This window comes from Pristis pectinata, chromosome 2 (genome assembly GCF_009764475.1).
Source record: "Pristis pectinata isolate sPriPec2 chromosome 2, sPriPec2.1.pri, whole genome shotgun sequence".
Lineage (NCBI taxonomy): Eukaryota > Metazoa > Chordata > Chondrichthyes > Rhinopristiformes > Pristidae > Pristis > Pristis pectinata.
Genome location: NC_067406.1, coordinates 144,603,360 through 144,623,630, shown reverse-complemented (window position 1 = coordinate 144,623,630; position 20,271 = coordinate 144,603,360). Strand labels below are relative to the sequence as shown.

Below are 20,271 nucleotides of genomic sequence, written 5' to 3'. Positions count from 1 at the left end.
TTCTTATCATCTTGTACACCTCTACCAAGTCACCTCTCATCCAATTTCGGTCTAAAGAGAAAAGCCCTAGCTCAATCATCCTATCCTCATAAGACATGCTCTCCAATCCAGGCAGCATCCTGGTAAATCTCCTCTGCACTCTTGCTAAAGCTTCCACATCCTTCCTCTAATGAGGCGACCAGAACTGAACACAATACTCCAAATGTGGTCTAACCAGAGTTTCATAGAGCTGCAACATTACTTCATGGCTCTTGAACTCAGTACCCCAACTAATGAAGGCCAACACATCATATGGCTTCTTAACAACCCTATCAACCTGCACGGCAACCTTGAGGAATCTATGGACATGAACCCCAAGATCCCTCTGTTCCTCCACACTGCTAAGAGTCCTGCTTTTAACCTTGTACTCTGCCTTCAACCTTGTACTCTGCCTTCAAATTTGATCTTCCAAAGTGTATCACTTCACACTTTTCCAGGTTGAACTCCATCTGCCACTTCTCAGCCCAGCTCTGCATCCTATCAATGTCCTGTTGTAATCTACAGAAACCTACTACACTACCCACAACACCACCAAACTTCGTGTCATCTGCAAACTTACTACCCCACCCTTCCACATCCTCATGCAAGTCATTTATAAAAATCACAAAGAGCAGGGGTCCCAGAACAGATCCCTGTGGAACACCACTGGTCACCGACCTCCAGTCAGAATGTGCTCCATCTACAACCACCCTCTGTCTTCTATGAGCGAGCCAATTCTGAATCCACACAGCCAAGTCTCCCTGGATCCCATGCCTCCTGATTTTCTGAATGAGCCTTTCATGAGGAACCTTATTAAAAGCCTTACTAAAATCCACATACACCACATCCACTGCTCTAACTTCCTCAATGTGCTTTGTCACATCCTCAAAGAATTCACTCAGGCTCATGAGGCATGACCTGCCCCTCACAAGGCCATGCTGACTGTCCCTAATCAGCCTATGCTTCTTTAAATGCCCATAAATTCTGTGTCTAAGAATCTTCTCCAGTAATTTGCCCACCGCTGAAGTAAGACTCAGTGGTCTGTAATTCCCAGGGTTACCCCTACTCCCTTCCTTGAACAAAGGAACAACATTTGCCACCCTCCAATCAGCTGGCACTACTCCTGTGGCCAGCGAGGATGCAAAGATCATCGCCAAAGGGCGCAGTAATCTCTTCCCTTGCTTCCCGTTAGAACCATGGATGTATCCCATCCAGCCCCGGTGTCTTATCTAGCCTAATGTTTTTCAAATGTCCAGTACATCCTTTTTTCCTCACGTTGACATGTCCTAGCGTATAAGCTTGTTGTATGACATCCTCACAAATGTCAAGGTCTCTCTCACTGGTGAATACTGAAGCAAAGTATTCATTAAGGACCTCCCCTACCTCTTCTGAGTCCAGGCAGATGTTTCCTCTTTTTATCACTGATCAGTCCTACCCTCACTCTAGTCATGCTCCTATTCTTCACATACGTGTAGAATGCCTTGGGTTTTCTTAATCCTACTCGCCAAGGTCTTCTCATGCCCCCTTCTAGATCTCCTAAGTCCATTCTTAAGCTCCCCTCCTGGCCTACCTTGTAACTCTCCAGGCCCTTTCTAAACCTTAGGTAAGCTTCTTTCTTCCTCTTGACAAGATGTTCTATGTCTTCTTGTCAACCATGGTTCCTTCACTCTGCCAGCCTTACCCTGCCTCAGTGGGACAAACCTATTTCAGAACACCATGCAAGTAGTCTCTAAACAACCTCCACATTTCTGTTGTGCACTTCCCCAAGAACATCTGTCCACAGCATTCTGAAGGGGGGAGGGTGAACAGCCAGAGGTCGTGATACATATTGGTACCAATGACATAGGTAGGAAAAGAGATGAAGTCCTGAAGAGGGAATATAGGGAGCTAGGTAGGAAAGCTGTGGACCCGACCCGGGATGTCCTTGACTCTGACACCCAGGAGGCAACATACCAAGAGTCTCTTTCACATCCACAGAATCTCCTGTCTGTCCCCCTTACAATGGAATCCCCTATCACTACCGCTCTCCTCTTCTCTCTCCTTCTCTTCTGTGCCACACAACCAGGCTCAGTGCCAGAGACCTGGTCACTGTGGTTTTCCCCCGGTAGGTCAATTCCCCCCTCGCAACAGTATCCAAAGCGGTATACCTGTTATTGAGGTGAATGGCCATAGGGGTACTCTGCACTACCTGCCTATTCTCTGTCCTTGATAAATTGGCTAGATCACAGGATAGGGTTGTAGTGGAGGGCTATTCTTCTGACTGGAGGTCTGTGTCCAGTGGTGTTCTGTAAGGATCAGTGCTGGGAACTCTGTGTTTGTAATATGCAGAAATGATCTGGATGCAAATGTAGGTGGTCTGATTAGCAAGTTTGCAGATGACACAGACATTGGCGGAATTGCAGACAGTGAGGAAGGTTGTCAAAGTATACAGCAGGATATAAATCAGTTGGAAAGATGGGTGGAGAAGTATCCGGATAAGTGTGAGGTGTTGCATTTTGGGAGGTCAAATGCAAGAGAAAAGTATACAGTAAATGGCAGGACCTTTAGGAGCATTGATGTACAGAGGGATCTTGGAGGCAAGTCGTAACTACCTGAAGGTGGTAGCACAAATGGATAGGGCGGAAGGGAAGGCATAAGGCACACCTGCCTTCATTGGTCGGGACATTGAGTATAAAAGTTGAGAAGTCACATTGCAGCTGTATAAAACTTTGGTTAAGCCACATTTGGAATATTGTGTGCAGTTCTGGTCACCCCATTTACAGGAAGGATGTGGGGGCTTTGGAGAGGGTGCAGAAGAGTTTCACCAGGATGTTACCTGGATTGGAGGGTATGAGCTATAAGGATAAGGCTGAACAACTGTATTGTTTCCTCTGGACCGTTGGAGGCTGAGCAGTGACCTAATACATAGAAGTATATAAAATTATGAGATGCATAGATTGAGTAGATGGTCAGAATCTATTACCCAAGGTAGAAATGTCAAATACTAGAGGATATAGGGTTAAGGTGAGAAGGGAAAGTTTAATAGAGGGATGTGGACCATGTGCAGGCAGAAGGATTAGATAGGCATCATGTTCAGCACAGACATGGTGGGCCAAAGGGCTTGTTCCTGGGCTCTACTGCTCCATGTCCTATGGTTCTATGAATGAAAATAACAATGATCGATCGATTTTGTACTAAAGTAATAAAGTAGGAAACAAAATCAAATATATTCAAGGCCTTCATTCATATTTAATCAGAAAAAGATATCTGATTTATTGTTGGCACATTTGCTGAACATTGTAATTTTCATGAGCGCAAGTGTTAGATTATTTACGTGCATAATGTACTCCTTGCAGTCAAGAAGTTAATACAGAAAAGCCATATGAAAAGGCCAAATGGAACCCTACACTAATTTGCAATGTGAAAGAGGAACAAAACTGAAATTCCACAACAATGAATCAGAATCAGGTTTATTATCACTGACTTATATGTCATGAAATTTGTTGATTTGCAGCAGCAGTACAGTGTAAAGACATGAAATTACTATAAATTATTAAGTAAGTAAATAGATAGATAGATAGATAGATAGATAGATAGATAGATAGATAGATAGATAGATAGATAGATAGATAGATAGATAGATAGACAGATAGACAGACAGATAGATAGATAGACAGACAGACAGACAGACAGACAGATAGATGAATGGATAGGTAGATTTTTCCCAGGGGTGGGGGGGGGAGCGCGAAGGTGGTGGTGGAGGTGAGGAATAACGAAGTAGTGTTCATGGTCCATTCAGAAATATGATGGTGGAGGGGAAGAAGCTGTTCCGGAATCACTGAGTGTGGGTCTTCAGGCTCCTGTACCTCCTCCCTGATGGTAGTAATGAGAAGAGGGCATGTCCTGGATGATGAGGGTCCTTAGTGATGGATGCCATCCTCTTGAGGCATCACCTCTTGAAGATGTCCTTGATATTGGGGAGGTTTGTGCCCGTGATGGAGCTGGCTGAGTCTACAACCCTCTGCAGCCTCTCGTAATCCTGTGAATTGGAGGCTCCATACCAGGCTGTGATGCAACCAGTCAGAATGCTCTCCCCCATATATCTATAGAAACTTGCAAGAGTCTTTGGTGGTATACCAAGTCTCCTCAAACTCCTAACAAAGTAGAGCCACTGGCATGCTTCTTCGTGATTGCACCTTGAAGTCCACAATCAGTTCCTTGGTCTTGCTGACATTGACTGTGAAGTTGTTACTGCAACACCACTTAACCAGCCGATCTACCTCACTACAGTATGCCTCCCTGTCGCTATCTGAGATTCGACCAACAACAGTAGTGTCATCAGCAAATTTATAGATGACTTTGAGCTTGTACTTAGCCACACACTCATGAATGTAGAGAGAGTAGAGCAGTGGGCTAAACACACATCCTTGAGGTGTGCCTGTGTTGATTGTCAGCGAGGAGAAGATGTTGTCACCGATCTGCACTGACTGTGGTCTCCCGATGAGGAAGTTGAGGATCCAGTTGCAGAGGGAGGTACAGAGGCCCAGGTTTTGAAGCTTGCTGATTAATACTGAGGGGATGATGGTGTTGAATGCCGAGCTGTAATCAATAAACAGCAGCCTGACATGTTTCGCTGTTATCTAGGTGCTCCAGAGCCAGTGGGATTGCACCTGTTGTGGCGGTAGGCCAATTGCAGCGGGTCCAGGTCCTTGCTCAGGCAGGAGTTAATTCTAGCCATGACCAACCTCTCGAAGCTCTTCACCACAGTAGATGTGAGCGCTACCGGGCGATCATCATTGAAGCAGCTCTTCTTGGGCACCGGTATGATTGCTGCCCTTTGAAGCAGGTGGGAACCTCCGACTGCAGCAATGAGAGGCTGAAGATGTCCTTGAACACTCCAGCCAGTGGTCGGCGCAGGTTTTCAGTACCCTGCCAGGTACACTGCCGGGGCCTGACCCTTGAGGGGGTTCACCCTCTTGAAGGATGTTCTGACATCAGCCTCTGAGACAGAATCACAGGGTCGCTGGATGCTGTGGGGATCCGCACTGTGGGGATTGAGCACCTTCATCAGACTGCAGTCACTGGACCCAATGAACCAGTGAATGATTTCCCCAGAACTGGTTTATATGCAGTGACAGACAGCAACCGGTCTCATTTAACCATTGAATGATATCACTAGCCCCAGTACCATTACCCAGTAACAATACCAAAAGGTAGACATAGTTTTCATTCTCAGGAAGATGTGAGTATTTACCAACCAATGATTCTCCTCAATAAGCGAGTACCCACCTACCCTCAACATTCAAATACATGCCATTGCCAAGTCTCACACTATCAACATCCAGAGGATCACAAGTGACCAGAAACTTAGTGGACTAGCCACATAAATACTGTAACTACAAGAGCGGGTCAGGCTGGATATCCTGTGGAGTGATTTACCTCCTGACTCCACAAAGTCTTTCCACCAAGGGACATCAGGACTGTGATGGGATACTCACCACTTGCCTGCATGAGTGCAGCTTCAATATCTCACAAGATACTCCACACCCTTGATGTGAGGCCTTGCTCCTCAGCAACCTGCACTGAGAAATCAATGCACTTCTCCTTGGCAATCCTGGTGAAGGGAGCAGCTACAGTACACTCCCAGCAGGTTAGCTCCATGCCAGGAGAGTGCAGTTCCAATAACTCTCAAGAAGCTTGATACCATCCAGGACAAAGCAGAACACTTGACTGGGGCTCCATCAACCATCCTAAACATTCATTCCCTCCCCTATCATTACGCACTTTGAACACCTACAAAATTCACTGCGATTAACCACCAAGGCTGCTGGAGGTGCTGAATCTATCTTTAAATGAATGCTAAAGATGTCACAATTTTAGCCTAAGTCAATCTTAATACTAAAATTATCAGCCCAGCATTTTTTTATTAACATTACAAAAAAAGACTAATCTGCTTTCAGGTTACTGTCTGAAGTTAAGAATATCTGCCCAGTTGAAGAATGGTGCTTGCAAGACAGCACTGCTCTATCACTGCATAATTAAATTAGTAAATAGATTATCACCATAGGTAGGAAGCAAGAGTCATGTTTTCCGCATGCACTCTCCTGGCACAGAACCTAACCTGCTGGGACTGTACTTAAGAAGACTGTAGCCACTCTCTTCACCAGGATTGCCAAGCAGAGGGTCACTGACTTCTCACTGCAGGTTGCTGAGGCGTTAGGCCTCACATCAAGAAACGGCTTTTAGCAAATGAGTCACAGTGGCCTTTCCTTTAAGAAAATCAACCACCATTCCAGTAATCCAAAAGCGGAACCCACACTAATGAAGAGCACTAATTACACCTAATTTTATATACAAATTAGATTTATTATACAATATATTTTTCCGGCGAACCCAAATCCTGTACCGTCTGTCACACATAGACAGAAAAATATTGCACTTAAAACATTGATCACACTTTGCTGGTGATAAAACAATCCGCAATAGTGACTGATAAATTTTGCTGCATTCCCATATACTCAACACTGATGAACTCCAAGAAATGACAATTACCTGGATTGCCAAGGGCAGCATTTAACTCTTATCGCCTAGAAATTCCATTTCTCCTGAATTGGGGAGACTAATTAGGATGCAAGTTTGATCAGGAAAAAAGAAGGAAGCGTATGTCAGGGACAGAAAATTGATATTGAACAAGTCACTTAAAGTTTACAGGGAATATAGGAGATAATGTATCAAAGAAATCCGGAGGGCAAAAAGGGGCCATGAAATAACCTTGGCAAGTAGAATTATGAGAATCCTAAAATCTTTTATAGGTATATTAGAAGCAAGAGGGTAACTAAGGAAGAAATAGACCCCCTCAAGGACTGGAGGGGTAGTCTATGTGTGGAGCCAGAGGATCAGAGCGAGATCCTAAATGAATTCATTATATGGATGCTGAATATTCTTCAGGGAGAAGGATGTGGAGAAGGGAAGGGTGCGCTGATATTCTGGAACACATCTGTATCAGGAAAGAGGAAATGAAAAAAATACTGGAGCGCATTGGGGTACGTTTTTTACTCAAAGAGTGGTAGATCTTTCTCTTTTTTCCCTTTCTTTTTTTTCTTTTTCTTTTTTCTTTTCCTTTAGCTCATGGAGCAGACTCGATGGGCTGAATGGCCTACTTCTGCTCCCTTGTCTTGTGATCTTGTGAGATGCCTTAAATGCGTTGCCTGAGAGGGTGGTGGAGGCAAGTTCATTGGGGGCTTTTAAGAGGGGCTTGGATGGGCACATGAATGAGAGGAAAATGGAGGATATGGGCATTCTGTAGGTAGGAGGGAATAGCTATGTCGGCACAACATTGTGGGCTGAAGGGCCTGTTCTGTGCTGTACTCTTCTATGTTCTATGATACAGCAGGACATAGATCAGCTGGAAAGTTGTGTGCAGCAGTGGTAGTTGAAATTTAATCTGGATAACTATGAGGTAATGTACTTTGTGAAGACAAATTCTGGTAGGACATATAAAGTGGCAGGGACCTTAGGAGCATTGATGTACAAAGAGACCTTGAGGTACAAGTCCATAGCTCCCTGAAAGTGGTGAGACAAGTGAATAGAGTAATGAAGAAGGCATTTGGTATGCTTGCCTTCATAGGCCAGCACTGAGTATAAGAGTTGGGATGTCATGTTACAGTTGTACAAAACATTGGTTAGACAGCACTACAGCATTGTGTACAGTTCTGGTTGCCACAATATAGGAAGGATGTGATAGCAACAGAGAGAGTGCAGAAGAGATTCATCAGGATGTTGCCTGGAATGGAGGGCTGTGTTATAAGGAAAGATTGGTTAGGATAGGTTTATTCTCACTGGAATGTAGGGGGCTGAGGGGTGACCTTATCAAGGTTTATAAAACTATGACAGGCATAGATAGGAGTTTTTTCCCTAGACAGGGGAGTCTAGAACTAGAGGGCACAGGTTTAAGGTGATAAGGGAGAAATTTAAAGTGGATCTGAGGGGTAAGTTTTTCACACAAAGGCTGGTGGTTATCTGGAACAAGCTGCCAGAGGAGATGGTGGAGGCAGATACAATTATAATGTTTAAAGTGCATTTGGACAGGTACTTAGGAAAGGCATTAAAGGATATGAACCGAATGCAGGCAAATGGGATTAGTGCAGATAGACGTAATGTTGGCATGGATGAGGTGGCACAAGGGCCCATTTCTATGCTATATGATTCTGTGCTTCTATCTGTGATTCTATGATCAAAGCACTGGGTATAACATAATGATTACTATCTTTTAAATCCTACATTTTAATCTCTATCCTAGTTCCCTAAAATCTACTTGCAGGACCTCATCATTTTTGACCTCACTAAGTACATTAAGGGAAGAGTTCTTCACGCACTGCCTTCAGCTGCTGAAACAGTTCCTCTCTGCCCCTCTCTTCGTCTGTCTCTCTATCTCTGTTTCCTCATGTAAGACAGCCATATCATTAACATGCTTTCAAATAATATCCCCCTTTGTTTCAGAGACTTAGATTGCAAGGAACTGGAGACTGTCCAGCAGACAGGAAGGAAACCCTTCCATGCTCAAAGTTTAACTGGACTGGAAGATGTTCTTCTGCTGAGGGGAGCCAGGACAAGCCAGATCCTTGTGGCTGCTGACAATGGAGAAGCCTGTATCCCAGTCCTTCACCACCCATCCCTCCCTTTGAGCAAAGAATGTTCAGTCTACGTGTATCGGCATGTGTGCTGGGATCTTCCTTACATAGTCCCTCACACTCACCCTAGCTATGCTGCTTTTGTGTGTATGTGTCTTTATCAATGGCACATACACACAAGATATCTGCAGTTTACCCAACATGGTGCTCCACCTCAAGGAGCAACTGAGGAAGAAGGGAAGGACCATGAGATATAGGAGCAGAATTAGGCCATTCCATTGAAAAGGAGGAGTGACAGACCATATCATTGCTCCTAAAGCCGAAAAGCCTTGTCTCAGATACTGGCACTCTGATGGCTGAAGAGGCAAGGTTAGAGGGGCATGCCTCTTGTGGAGAGATACTTGCAGGCTGCAGTCAGGTCAGAGGCAAAGGAATCTTGGTATGCTGACTCTACAGGGATACACACACAAGTACTGCCCAGAGGCCCCAGGTAGGAACTATGGTAGCAGAGCATACCTGGGACAGATAATGTAGCTTCATAACCAATGGAATATTGTCTGATAGAATGAAGGGCACAGAGGAGGCCATCTCCAATCTCTTGCTGGGCTTTGTACAGAGACAGGTGTGCACCATTTATACACAAGAAGGGACGTGCATTTCTGTGACAGCCAGTGTCAAAGCTTCCTTGTAACAGCTGCTGAAGGAACAGATTTCCATTTCCATGGAATTACAGGTGGGGAATGTTCAAAGTATTAATACATCTGTGGAATCTTAAACTGCTCAAATTAGACCTCTGCTCACTGCCACCCAGGAGAAAATAAGAATATAAAAAAAAGGTGAAGTGATAGACTGGTCAGTCCCTTGAACCTGCTCTGCCATTCAATAAGATCATGGCTCATCCTCTATCTCAACAATATTTTCCTGCACCATCCCCATAACTCCTGATTCCTCTAATATCCTGCAATCTGTCCATTTCAGCTTTGAATACAATCAATAACTGAGCAACCGCAACCCTGAAGATGAAAGAATTCCAAAGATTCACAACATTTTCCTCAGAAATTTCTTCTCATTTCAGTCCTAAATGGTCTACCACTTCTTTTGAGACTGTGGTCTATTCTCTAGACTCATCAGCCAGAGGAAACATCTTCCCTTTGTCCAGGTTATCAACCCCTACCAAATTCAAAAGAATTGTGTACATTTCAATGAGGTCTTCTCACATTCTTCTAAAATCTAGAGAATAGGGTCCCAGCCAATTTCTCCTATGAGCCAGACCTGCCCCAGCAACTAGTTCTTCACCAGTTCTTCTTCTATAGGAGGCAAGGAGACTAAATTAAACACAAGCCAATGCCCAATATAATTGGTATCATGAAGGAAAAGGTGCCATTTGGGAACAGATTGCTCTCCACCACAAGTCAAATGCTGTTCTATTCAAACTGGTTGACAATCAGGAGAACATTCTTGCCATGCTTACTCCTAGAGCAGAGAGTATCATTTATCTCCCCAATGTTGCACTGAGTAGTGAACTGCATGATGTGGCACAGATTATTAGTTGCTGCTGGAATAATGTGGACACTGATAAATTCAGGGTTCAAGGCAGAGATCGACGACCTGAATGCAAAGCCTAAATAAGTGGCTGAGACTTTTGCTGGAGGTCACAGAGTCTATGTTGCTGTATAGAGCAACACAGCATGGATACAGGACCTTCAGCCCAACCAGTCCATGCCGACCATGGTGCCCACCCAGCTAGTCCCAACTTCCTACATTCGGCCCATATCCTTCCAAGCCCCACCCCTCCATGTACCTATCCAAGTGCTCCTTAAATGACACTATTGTACCTGCCTCACCCACTTCCTCTGGCAGCTCGTTCCATACACTCACCACCCTCTACGTGAAAAAGTTGCCCCTCAGGTCCCTTTTTATTGTGCTCAGATCTGGTTGCCTCACTACAGGAAAGATGTGGAAGCCATAGAGAGGGTGCAGAAGAGATTTACAAGGATGCTGTCTGGGATGCAGAGGATGCCTTATGAAAGCAGGTTGAGGGAACTTGGCTTTTTCTCCTTGGAGAGACAGAGGATGAGGGGGGACCTGATTGAGGTGTATAAGATGATGAGAGGTATTGATAGGGTAGATAGTCAGAGGCTTTTCCGCAGGGCTGAATTGGTGGCCACAAGAGGACATAGGTTTAAGGTGCTAGGGAGTAGATATAGAGGAGACGTCAGGGGTAAGTTTTTTACTCAGAGAGTGGTGAGTGCATGGAATGGGCTGCCGGAAACAGTGGTGGAGGCTGATACGATAGGGTCTTTCAAGAGACTGTTAGATAGGTATATGAGCTGAGTAAAATAGAGGGCTATGGGTAAGCCTAGGGTAGGGGCATGTTCGGCACAGCTTTGTGGGCCGAAGGGCCTGAATTGTGCTGTAATTGTTCTATGTTCTATGTTCTTAAATCTTTCCCCTCTCACCCTAAATCTATGCCCCTTAATTTTGGACTCCACTATTCTGGGGAAAAGACTGTTACCGTCCACCTTATCTATGCCTCTCATAATTTTAAACATTTCTATATGGTGGCCCCTCATTCCCCCACATTCCAAGGAATAAAGATCTAGCCTGGCCAACTTCTCCCTATAACTCAAGCCCTCTAGTCCTGGCAACATCCTCATAAATCTTTCCTGTACGTCTTTCCTATAACAGGGTGACCAAAACTCTACACAGTACTCCAAGTGCAATCTCACCAATGACTTATACAATTGCAACATTATGTCCCAACTCCTATACTCAGTGCCCTGACTGATAAAGTCCAGTGTGCTAAATGCCTTTTTCACCACCCTGTCTAACTGTGATGCTACTTTCAACAAACTATGCACTTGTAATCCATTACACTCCCTAGTGCCCTACCATTCATAGTATAGGTCCTACGCTGGTTTGACTTTCCAAAATGCATCACCTCACACTTATCTGTATTGAAATCCATTTGCCACTCCTCAGCCCACTTCCCCAACTGATCAAGGTAATAACCTTCTTCACTATCAACAACACCTCCTAATTCCTTGTCATCTGCAAACTTACTGATTGAGCCTTGTGCATTCTCATCCAAATCATTTATATAAATGACAAATAACAAGGGTCCCAACACCAACCCTGTGGCACACCACTAGTCATCGGCCTCCATCCAAGAAACAACCTTCAACCACCACCCTCTGCTTCCTACCTCTGAGCCAATTTTGAATCCACCTAACTAGCTCTCCCGGATGCCATGGGACCTCACCTTCCAGACCAGCCGACCACGCCGGAACCTTGTTGAAGGCCTTGCTAAAGTCCCAACAGACAACATCCTCTGCCCACCCCTCATCTGCCTTTTCGGTTATCTCTTCAAAAAAGAAACTCTAAAAGATTCGTCCAACACAATTTCCTACACACAAAGCCATGCTGACTCCTCCTAATCAGACTGTCTATTTAAATGCTGATAGACCCTTTCCCTCAGAATTCCCTCCAGCAACTTCCTCACTACTGATATCAGGCTAACCGGCCTGTAGTTCCCTGGCCTGTCCTGCTACCCTTCTTAAATAATGGAACAACATTAGCCACCTTCCAGCCTTCAGGAACTTCACTGGTGGCTAATGAAGAAGCAAATATCTCTGTAAGGCCCTCCACAATTTCTTCTCTAGCCTCCCACAAACTCAGAGGATGCACTAGGTTAGGCCCTGTGGATTTATCCATCTGAATGTGCCGTAAGGCTGCAAATATCTCATCCTTGGTAATATGAATTTCCTTCAAAACATCTCTACTAGTTTCCCTTATCTCTTGAGCAACCATGATTTTCTCCTCAATAAACACTGAGGAGAAATATTTGTTAAAAATCCCACCCATCTCCTGCAGCTGAAGACATACGTGACCCTGCTGATTTCTAAGGAGACCTACTCTCTCCCTAGCCACCCTTTTACTCTTTATGTAGCTATAGAACCTCTTGGGATTTTCCTTAACCTTACCTCTATCTCATATTTGCCCTCATTATTCCCCTCTTAAGAATATTGTTAATCTTTTTATAGTCATCAAGGGATTCACTCGTCCTCGACCTCCTAAACCTAATGTATGCTTCCTTATTTTTCTTGACCAGAGCCTCAGTATCCCTCGTCAACCAAGGTTCCCTAAACTTGCCAAGTTTACCCTTCACCCTAACAGGAACATGCTGCTTCTGGACTCAAAAGCCTCCCACTTGCTATTCATTCCTTTCCCTTCAAACAGGCTCACCCAATCGACCTCTGCTAGATCCTGCCTAATTCCCCCAAAGTTAGCCCTGCTCCAGTTTTGGACCCTAACCTGTGGACCTGTCCAATCCTTTTCCATCATGATTTTAAAACCTAATAGAATTATGATCACCAGAGCCAACGTGCTCCCTGACTGCCACTTCAGTTACTTGCCCTACCTTGTTTCCTAAGAGGAGGTCCAGTATTGCACCCTCCTGAGTAGGTCCCTCTATATATTGACTCAGGAAACTTTCCTGGACACATTTCACAAATTCCACCCCATCCAGGCCTTTGTTTATCAATTACAGCTCAGTGTTCAACACCATCATTCCCTCAGTGCTAATAACCAAGCTTCAAACCTGGCCCTCTGTACCTTCCTCTGCAACTGGATCCTCAACTTCCTTATCAGGAGATCACAGTCAGTGCAGCTGGCAATAACATCTCCTCCTCACTGACTATCAACACAGGCGAACTTCAAGGATGTGTGCTTAGCCCACTGCTCGACTCTCTCTACACTCATGACTGTGTGGCTAGGCACAGCTCAAACGCCATTTATAACTTTGTCGATGACACCACTGTTGTTGGTAGAATCTCAGATGGCGATGAGGAGGCGTACAGGAGTGAGGTAGATCGGCTGGTTGAGTGCTGTGGCAGCAACAACAACCTCGCACTCAATGTCAGCAAGACCAAGGAACTGATTGTGGACTTCAGGAAGGGGAAGTCAGGAGAACACACACCAGTCCTCACTGAGGGGTCAGTGGTGGAAAGGGTGAGCAGCTTCAAGTTCCTGGGCGTCAACATTTCAAGCAGATGGCATCTATCTTTAAGAACCCTCACCATCCGGGACATGCCCTCTTCTTGTTACTACCATCAGAGGGGAGGTACAGGAGCCTGAAGACCCTCACTCAACAATTCAGAAGCAGCTTCTTCCCCTCTGCCATCAGATTTCTGAATGGTCCATGAACCTATGAACACTACCTCATTATTCCATTTTTTGCACTATTTATTTATTATTGTAATTTGTAGATTTTTATGTCTTGCACTGTACTGCTGCCACAAAACAACAAATTTCACATCATATGTTAGTGATAATAAATCTGATTGTGATTCTAACACTCTGGGTAGCCCAGTCAATACCGGGGAAATTAAAATCTCCCACTAATACAACCCTATTATTCTCACAACTATGAGCAATTTCTCTACACACCTGCTTCTCAAGATCCCACTGACTACTGGGGGGGGGGTCTATAATACAACCCCACCAGAGTGACCCTCCCCTTCTTGTTTCTAAGTTCTGCCCACATGGCCTCACTGGACGATCCCCCAAGAATGTCATCTCTAAGCTCTGCTGTTATGTCCTCCCTTATGAAAAAGGCAACACCCCCTCCTCGCTTACCTGTACCTTTATCACACCTGTAGCATCTGTATCCTGGAACATTGAGCTGCCAGTCCTGCCCTTCTCTCAGCCATGTTTCTGTTATGACTATAATGTCCCAGTCCTCAAAGCCAATCCACACCCTGAGTTCATCTGCCTTACCTGTTAAACCTCGTGCATTGAAGTAAATGTAGTTTAGTTGAGTATTCCTTTCCCTGCCTTTCCGGTGCCCCTGGCTATCCTGATTACTAAACTTGCTCGTGCTTTCTTCCACGTCCCACCCCCCTGCCAATCTACTTTAAATCCTCCCATACAGCATTAGCAAATTTCCCTGCAAGGATATTGGTCCCTCTATGGTTCAAGTGCAATTCGTCCCTCTTGTACAGGTCTCCTCTACCCTAGAATAGATCCCAATGGTCTAAGAACCTGAATCCCTGCCCCCTGCACTAGCTGCTCAGCCACAAATTCATCTGCCCTATCCTTCTATTTCTGACCTCGCTAGCACGTGGCACTGGGAGTAATCTGGAGATCACTACCCTCGGTTCTGCTTCTTCTTACCTAACTCCTTGTGCTCATTCTGCAGGACCTCATCCCTTGTTCTATGTGTGTCATTTGTACCAACATGTACAACAACTTCTGGCTGTTTGCCCTCCCACTCAAGTATTTTCTGTAGCTGCTCAGAGACATTCTAGACCCTGGAACTTGGGAGGCAACACACCATCCTTGTGTCTCTTCTGTGGCCACATAACCTCCTGACTGCCCCCCCCCCACCAACTATTGAGTTCTCCTATCACTATCGCCCTGTCTAACTGCACCATTTTCCTCTGAGCCTCCAAGCCGGTCACAGTGCCAGAGAACTGATTGCTGCTGCTAGCCCCTGAAAGAACATCCCCCTCAACAGTACCTACAGCACCTGTTAGTGAGGGGAATGGCCACTGTCATAGAGTCAAGAGTTATACAGCACGAAGCAGGCCCAATGCATCCATGCCGACCAAGATGGCTCCCTCGACTACTCCCATTTGCCTGCGTTGGCCCATGTCCCTCTAAACCTTTCCTATCCATTAACCTGTCCAGATGTCTCTTAAACACTGTAATTGTACCCGCCTCAACCACTTCCTCTGGCAGCTCGTTCCACACACCCACCACCCTCTGTGAGACAAAGTTGACCCTCAGGTCTCCTTTAAATCTTTCACCCCTCACCTTAAACCTGTGGCCTCTAATTTTAGACTCCCCTACCCTGGGGGAAAGACTGTGACCATCCACCTTATCGATGCCCCTGGTGATTTTCTAAACCTCTATAAGATCACCTCCAACACTCGGGGGGAAACAGCCCCAGCCTATCCGGTCTCTCCTTATAACTCAAGCCCTCCGCTCCCGGTAACATCCTCATGAATTGTTTCGGCACCCTCTCTGGATTCATTACCTCCTGTCAGTGGAGATCCAGGGTGGGAGTGGGGGCGGGAGGGCGAGGTATGCAAACCGGAGGCCTTTTCCTTCCTGCCTCGGGGCCACAGGCACGTTCCCTGCCCCTGACGTCAGCTCACTCTGCACCTGACTCTAACCCTAACCCTAACCCTGATTCTACACACTGCCCCGACTCGGATGTTGTGCGCACACTGAGCGGCCCTTCAATCCCCACAACTTCACCCAACCCTGTGCTGTGAAAACATGGCTTTACCGCCTGAGTAACGACCGGCCGAAGTGAAACAAGGAGCTGCAATTTCTGCCGGCAGTGTGTTAAGCGAATGCTGTACACGGGCCGACTTCACCCCTGAACGCAGTCTACACCACACAGCGGAGATGAGCGGGCGCTCACCGAATTTTCCGATCCAAGTCTCTCCCTGAAAACCCTGGTTATCGTGCTTTCATTCCGAAATCTGTCTCCCTGCCTCCAGTAACGGAGCGCAGCGGACTGCAGTGCGAAGCCAAGGAATTTCTAAGCAATTATCCGCAATAGACTGAAGTGTGAGCGCGTTGTGACAAATGTCACTTTTCTGCGTTACCAACCGTCAGCCTCACTTTTACAACATTAACTTGTAGCGAGGGACCCGCGATTCCCGCTCTAACACCCTCGCTGAGTCGCCTTCACATTCGTGGCGCCCGGTTCTAGAGGCCGGGCTCTGTTCACATTGGACCAAATCCTGCCCCAAATGTGCAGGCATCCTGCAGTAACTGCGCTGACATTGCGGGTTCTCCGCACTGTGACACAGAGGCGGTCCTGAGGGCGAAGGGGACCCGCTAAGGGCATGCCCGGAGCCTGCGGCGTGGAAGGTCGTTACAAAGGAGCTCCCATCCGGGCAGAGTGACGGCAGCAGGTGTCCTCGCCTCCCCCCGACACTAGTGGTCAGGGGAGGCGGGGGGCAGCCGGAGGTTCTCAACACAACCGGGACCCCGGGTTCCGGGATAGACGGTAACCCGTAATACAAGTCAGCGACCAGTGCGCAGCCACAGGAGGCCGCGGGAGCGGAGAAGGAAGCAAACGGTTAGAGTTGTGCTGCGGGAGGGAAGTGGTGTCCGGTTCCCCAACTCACTGATGGGAAGGAAACGTGCCAAAGCGTGAAGGAAGGGGACCGCGAACGGTCCTTCATCGCCAAGTTCCTGTCTCTGATGAAGGGACATGAGGAAGGTACAACAGAAGTGTCTGTTAACAGTCACTCTGGGATAAAGTTAAATCTTCAACAACGCAGCTCGATCCAGAGGCGGGTGGAGAGACGCGTTCTACCTGACAGCATGCTGTGCTCATCACAGCTCAGACAAGAGGGGGCTGCAGTTATAACCCCACCTCTCACTCACTGAGCCTCCGAGCAAAGTACGGCGGGACTGCAAGATCGCTGCTTCCAAGTCTGTTCAGTGAAGAATGCTGGTATTAACCAGGAGGTCGGGCAGCGTTTGTGGAGAGAGAAATAAAGGTTCGGGTGGGTGAAATAACCTGGCCTTCGCAGAGATGCTGCAACCGGCCTGGCCAGCAGTCTCCGTCCTGTCAATTTGGCGCAGGACTAAACGTTGGCCGTGTGTCTCTCTCCACAGATGCTGCCTGATCTGCTGGGTTTTCCAGTAGTTTCTGTTTTTAATTTCGTTTGTTTTTCTTTTTTGTTGTTGTTGTCTGGCTTTGGAATGCTTGTAGTTGCGATGAAACGATTCCCATTCCTTGCCTCACGGAGCACATAAAAATGGTGCAGAGCTTCACACATCAAAACGTCACCTGGACATAAACCCGGATTTCTGTCCGTGCTGGAATTAACCGACTAACACAGGAGTATTCTAATAAATGCAGTGGCAAAACGGTAACTAACAATGAATCATAGAACATACTCCAAGGCTTCTTGGAGACTAACCCATAAATGGAATTACTGAGATTATTTGACGGAGATGGAGGGAACGATTTATTAGACCTTTCGCTGTGCTCAGATCCGCAATGTGCCCCTGGCGAAGCATCCTGTGCTACCGTAACGCAGGCGCTTTCAGTGAGGTTGGGGAGCCAGTGAGGCAGAAACTGACCCTATCCAAAGGTCCAGTCACTCGCTTCCTGCGGGGAATAGAACTGTTGTGGAGAGCAGGTGGGCTCTAAGGGAAAACAAAGAGACATAGAAAAGGATTGTGGAGCTTTAGACCCTCGCCAGCGCGGCCGACCATGGCAGAGAAACGCTAAGTGACTGAGAATTGGAAGAACGCAGAGATCCGAAAGCATTGCAGGGCTGGAGGAGATTGCAAGGACAGAGAGGGAGGTAGTGTGTTGAGGAATTTGAAAACAACAGCAGACATTGAGGTAACGCGTGGATAATGCACGGGCAGCAGAGTTGTGATTGACTGGAAGTTAATGGAGGGTGGGAGACAGGTTGGATGAGGCCGGCCCAGAGGTGGTAATGGCTTCAGCATCAGATGGGCTTGTAACAAGGAACAAATCAGGCAATGTGAAGGAGCTAGAAATAGGAAGTCTTGGCGATGGCGCAAAATGTGACCTTAAGCTCACCCCAGAGTCAAATATGATGCCAAGAAGTGATGCCAAGGAGGGAAAAGTCAATGACCAGGTCATGGTATTTGTGACAGGGATTGAAGACAATGGCGAAGAATGAGATGGGATTCTCTCCGGACTGTGTGGAGATTCTCTGTCCCTGGAGTGTGGGAATGGGGAATTCTGTTTCGTTGGACTGCGAATTGAGGCAAGATTCTGTGTCTCTGGAACGTGTGCGAACGACGAGGATTCTCCCTCCGCCGTGTCTGTGGGAATTCCCTGGTGTGTGTAGAAATGGACGAAGATGGGGCTGGTGCATTACCCCGCCTGTGGGAAAGTATTGCGGCTCCACAAAGCTTTGTCCCGCTAGACCTGTACTTATTGGTGAAGAGGCGACGGGACAGGGAGACTGGGTGGCCTCACGGATGCTGGACATGGTTTTCATGAGTTTTTGGAATTGCGAATCTCATTAGCAGCGCGCGGCGTTTACACGTTTCTGCATCTGGCTTGCTGGCTGCGCTGTCAGTTCAGGCAGCGACCTCACTGCTTCGCTCCATCAGCAGTTTTCAGTTAACACTGCTGCTACATTTCTGCCAAATTTCAATCGCATTTGGCGGGGGGTAATTGCTGCTCTGCTGGGTTTGAACGCTTGATGGTGCTTCCTAAATTAGAGCGTTCGGTGCCAATCTGTCTAGCCCCATCACTGTAAACACTTAAAAAGAGATAACGGAATATTCAGCGTCCCCTTCCCTTACTGAGGAACCCCGTGTCAGAGCGATCTCGTATCTGTTTCAGGTTACGCTAGACATCAATGTGACTGCAAGGGCAATAGAAGCATCCTCCAATAAGCGCTCTGTGCCAAATATTGTGCTGTACCGCTCGGTGATCACTTGACTCTGCGCCCTTGAAGGAACATTTTTCACACTCAGCAGAATCCAAGGTCACAACGTGTCTGGTTAAAACCCAGGGTTGTGTCTCCGGTCCCTCTCCCGGGAGATGGAGCCGGGAGTTCGTTACTGATTCGGCCACAGCACAGCATCTACTCGCCCTCAGCTATTGAACAGGCACTTACAGCAAAGCCATTTCGACACCCAAATCTTCCCATCGTAACAATTCAAAGGGGCGAAGAGACGTGACGGCGGGGACAATGCGGGCAAGGAGCAAGCATGCATGCCGAAATCGCGTTTATAAATGTAGCCCATTGTGACCACATTGTAGTAATGGTGCATCGTTGTTACAGGAATATTAACCCAAGTTCCGGCATTGTGACCCGGCCGCTCTCCCAAGAAAGGTAAACTCTGATTACTGAACATTGCCGAAACTATCTTCACATTCTCAACAGCTTCGCAGTCCAGATGCGCCCGTTAATTATGAGCAAGTTAAAATAAAAAGTAGGCAACAGTTCAACTTGCAGTCCGCGGCTGAACCCGCTCGGATACCTGCGCAAGGGAAGCGGCGGTGAGGTGTCGGTCCCTTACCTGCTGCGCCGGCTGAGTGTCCGAGAGTGGGTGCTGAAGGGACAGCTCCGGCTCGGGTCCCGCACGCCCCGTGTCTCGGCAGCACTAGCACATCTCTGCTCTGCACACACACTAAAAATAGCTGCCCACCCCCTTCCCTCCCCCTGCGCCAATCTGCACATGTCCACACTCAGCAAACTCATCTCCTCGTTTAACATAAATTCCTCCCCCCCCCCCCCCCACGGCCCACCCCCGATCCCGCCGACTGCAGGGACAGACAGCGGACGGGTGCGATGTATGCGCCGTGTATTGTCACAGATGTCCCAGTCAGCGAACACTCGGCAACTTTTCCTGCCACACAATAAAGAACGGTAGGATATCCCACCTCCAATGCACATCGCCAGGCAGCACGCACACACATCTATTCCTGCCAACAGTGCTTAGAGAACAAACGTTATTCTAATGATTGGTGTGGCAGATTTACTCGTTAGCCGCATGATCCAGTGAGTGCAGCGTGAATTGGCGGATGTCGGTAATTTTACCCGGCGCGGCACCGACTGGAAGGCAATTCGCGCCGTGTCAGGGAGCTCTGCTTTAATAAAGCGAGTTAGAGGCACTG

General features: G+C 47.0%; 1 protein-coding gene across 2 annotated transcripts in view; it reads right to left on the bottom strand.

The window, feature by feature from the left end:
• Positions 1-19,771, bottom strand: part of LOC127580906 (complexin-1) — a 137,888-nt gene extending 118,117 nt beyond the window's left edge. For both annotated transcript variants that reach the window (XR_007957900.1, XM_052034891.1), the window contains exon 1: positions 19,674-19,771. The gene's annotated coding sequence lies outside the window, so the exon portion shown is untranslated. The remainder of the gene's footprint in view (positions 1-19,673) is intronic.
• Between the last annotated feature and the right edge of the window lie 500 nt (positions 19,772-20,271).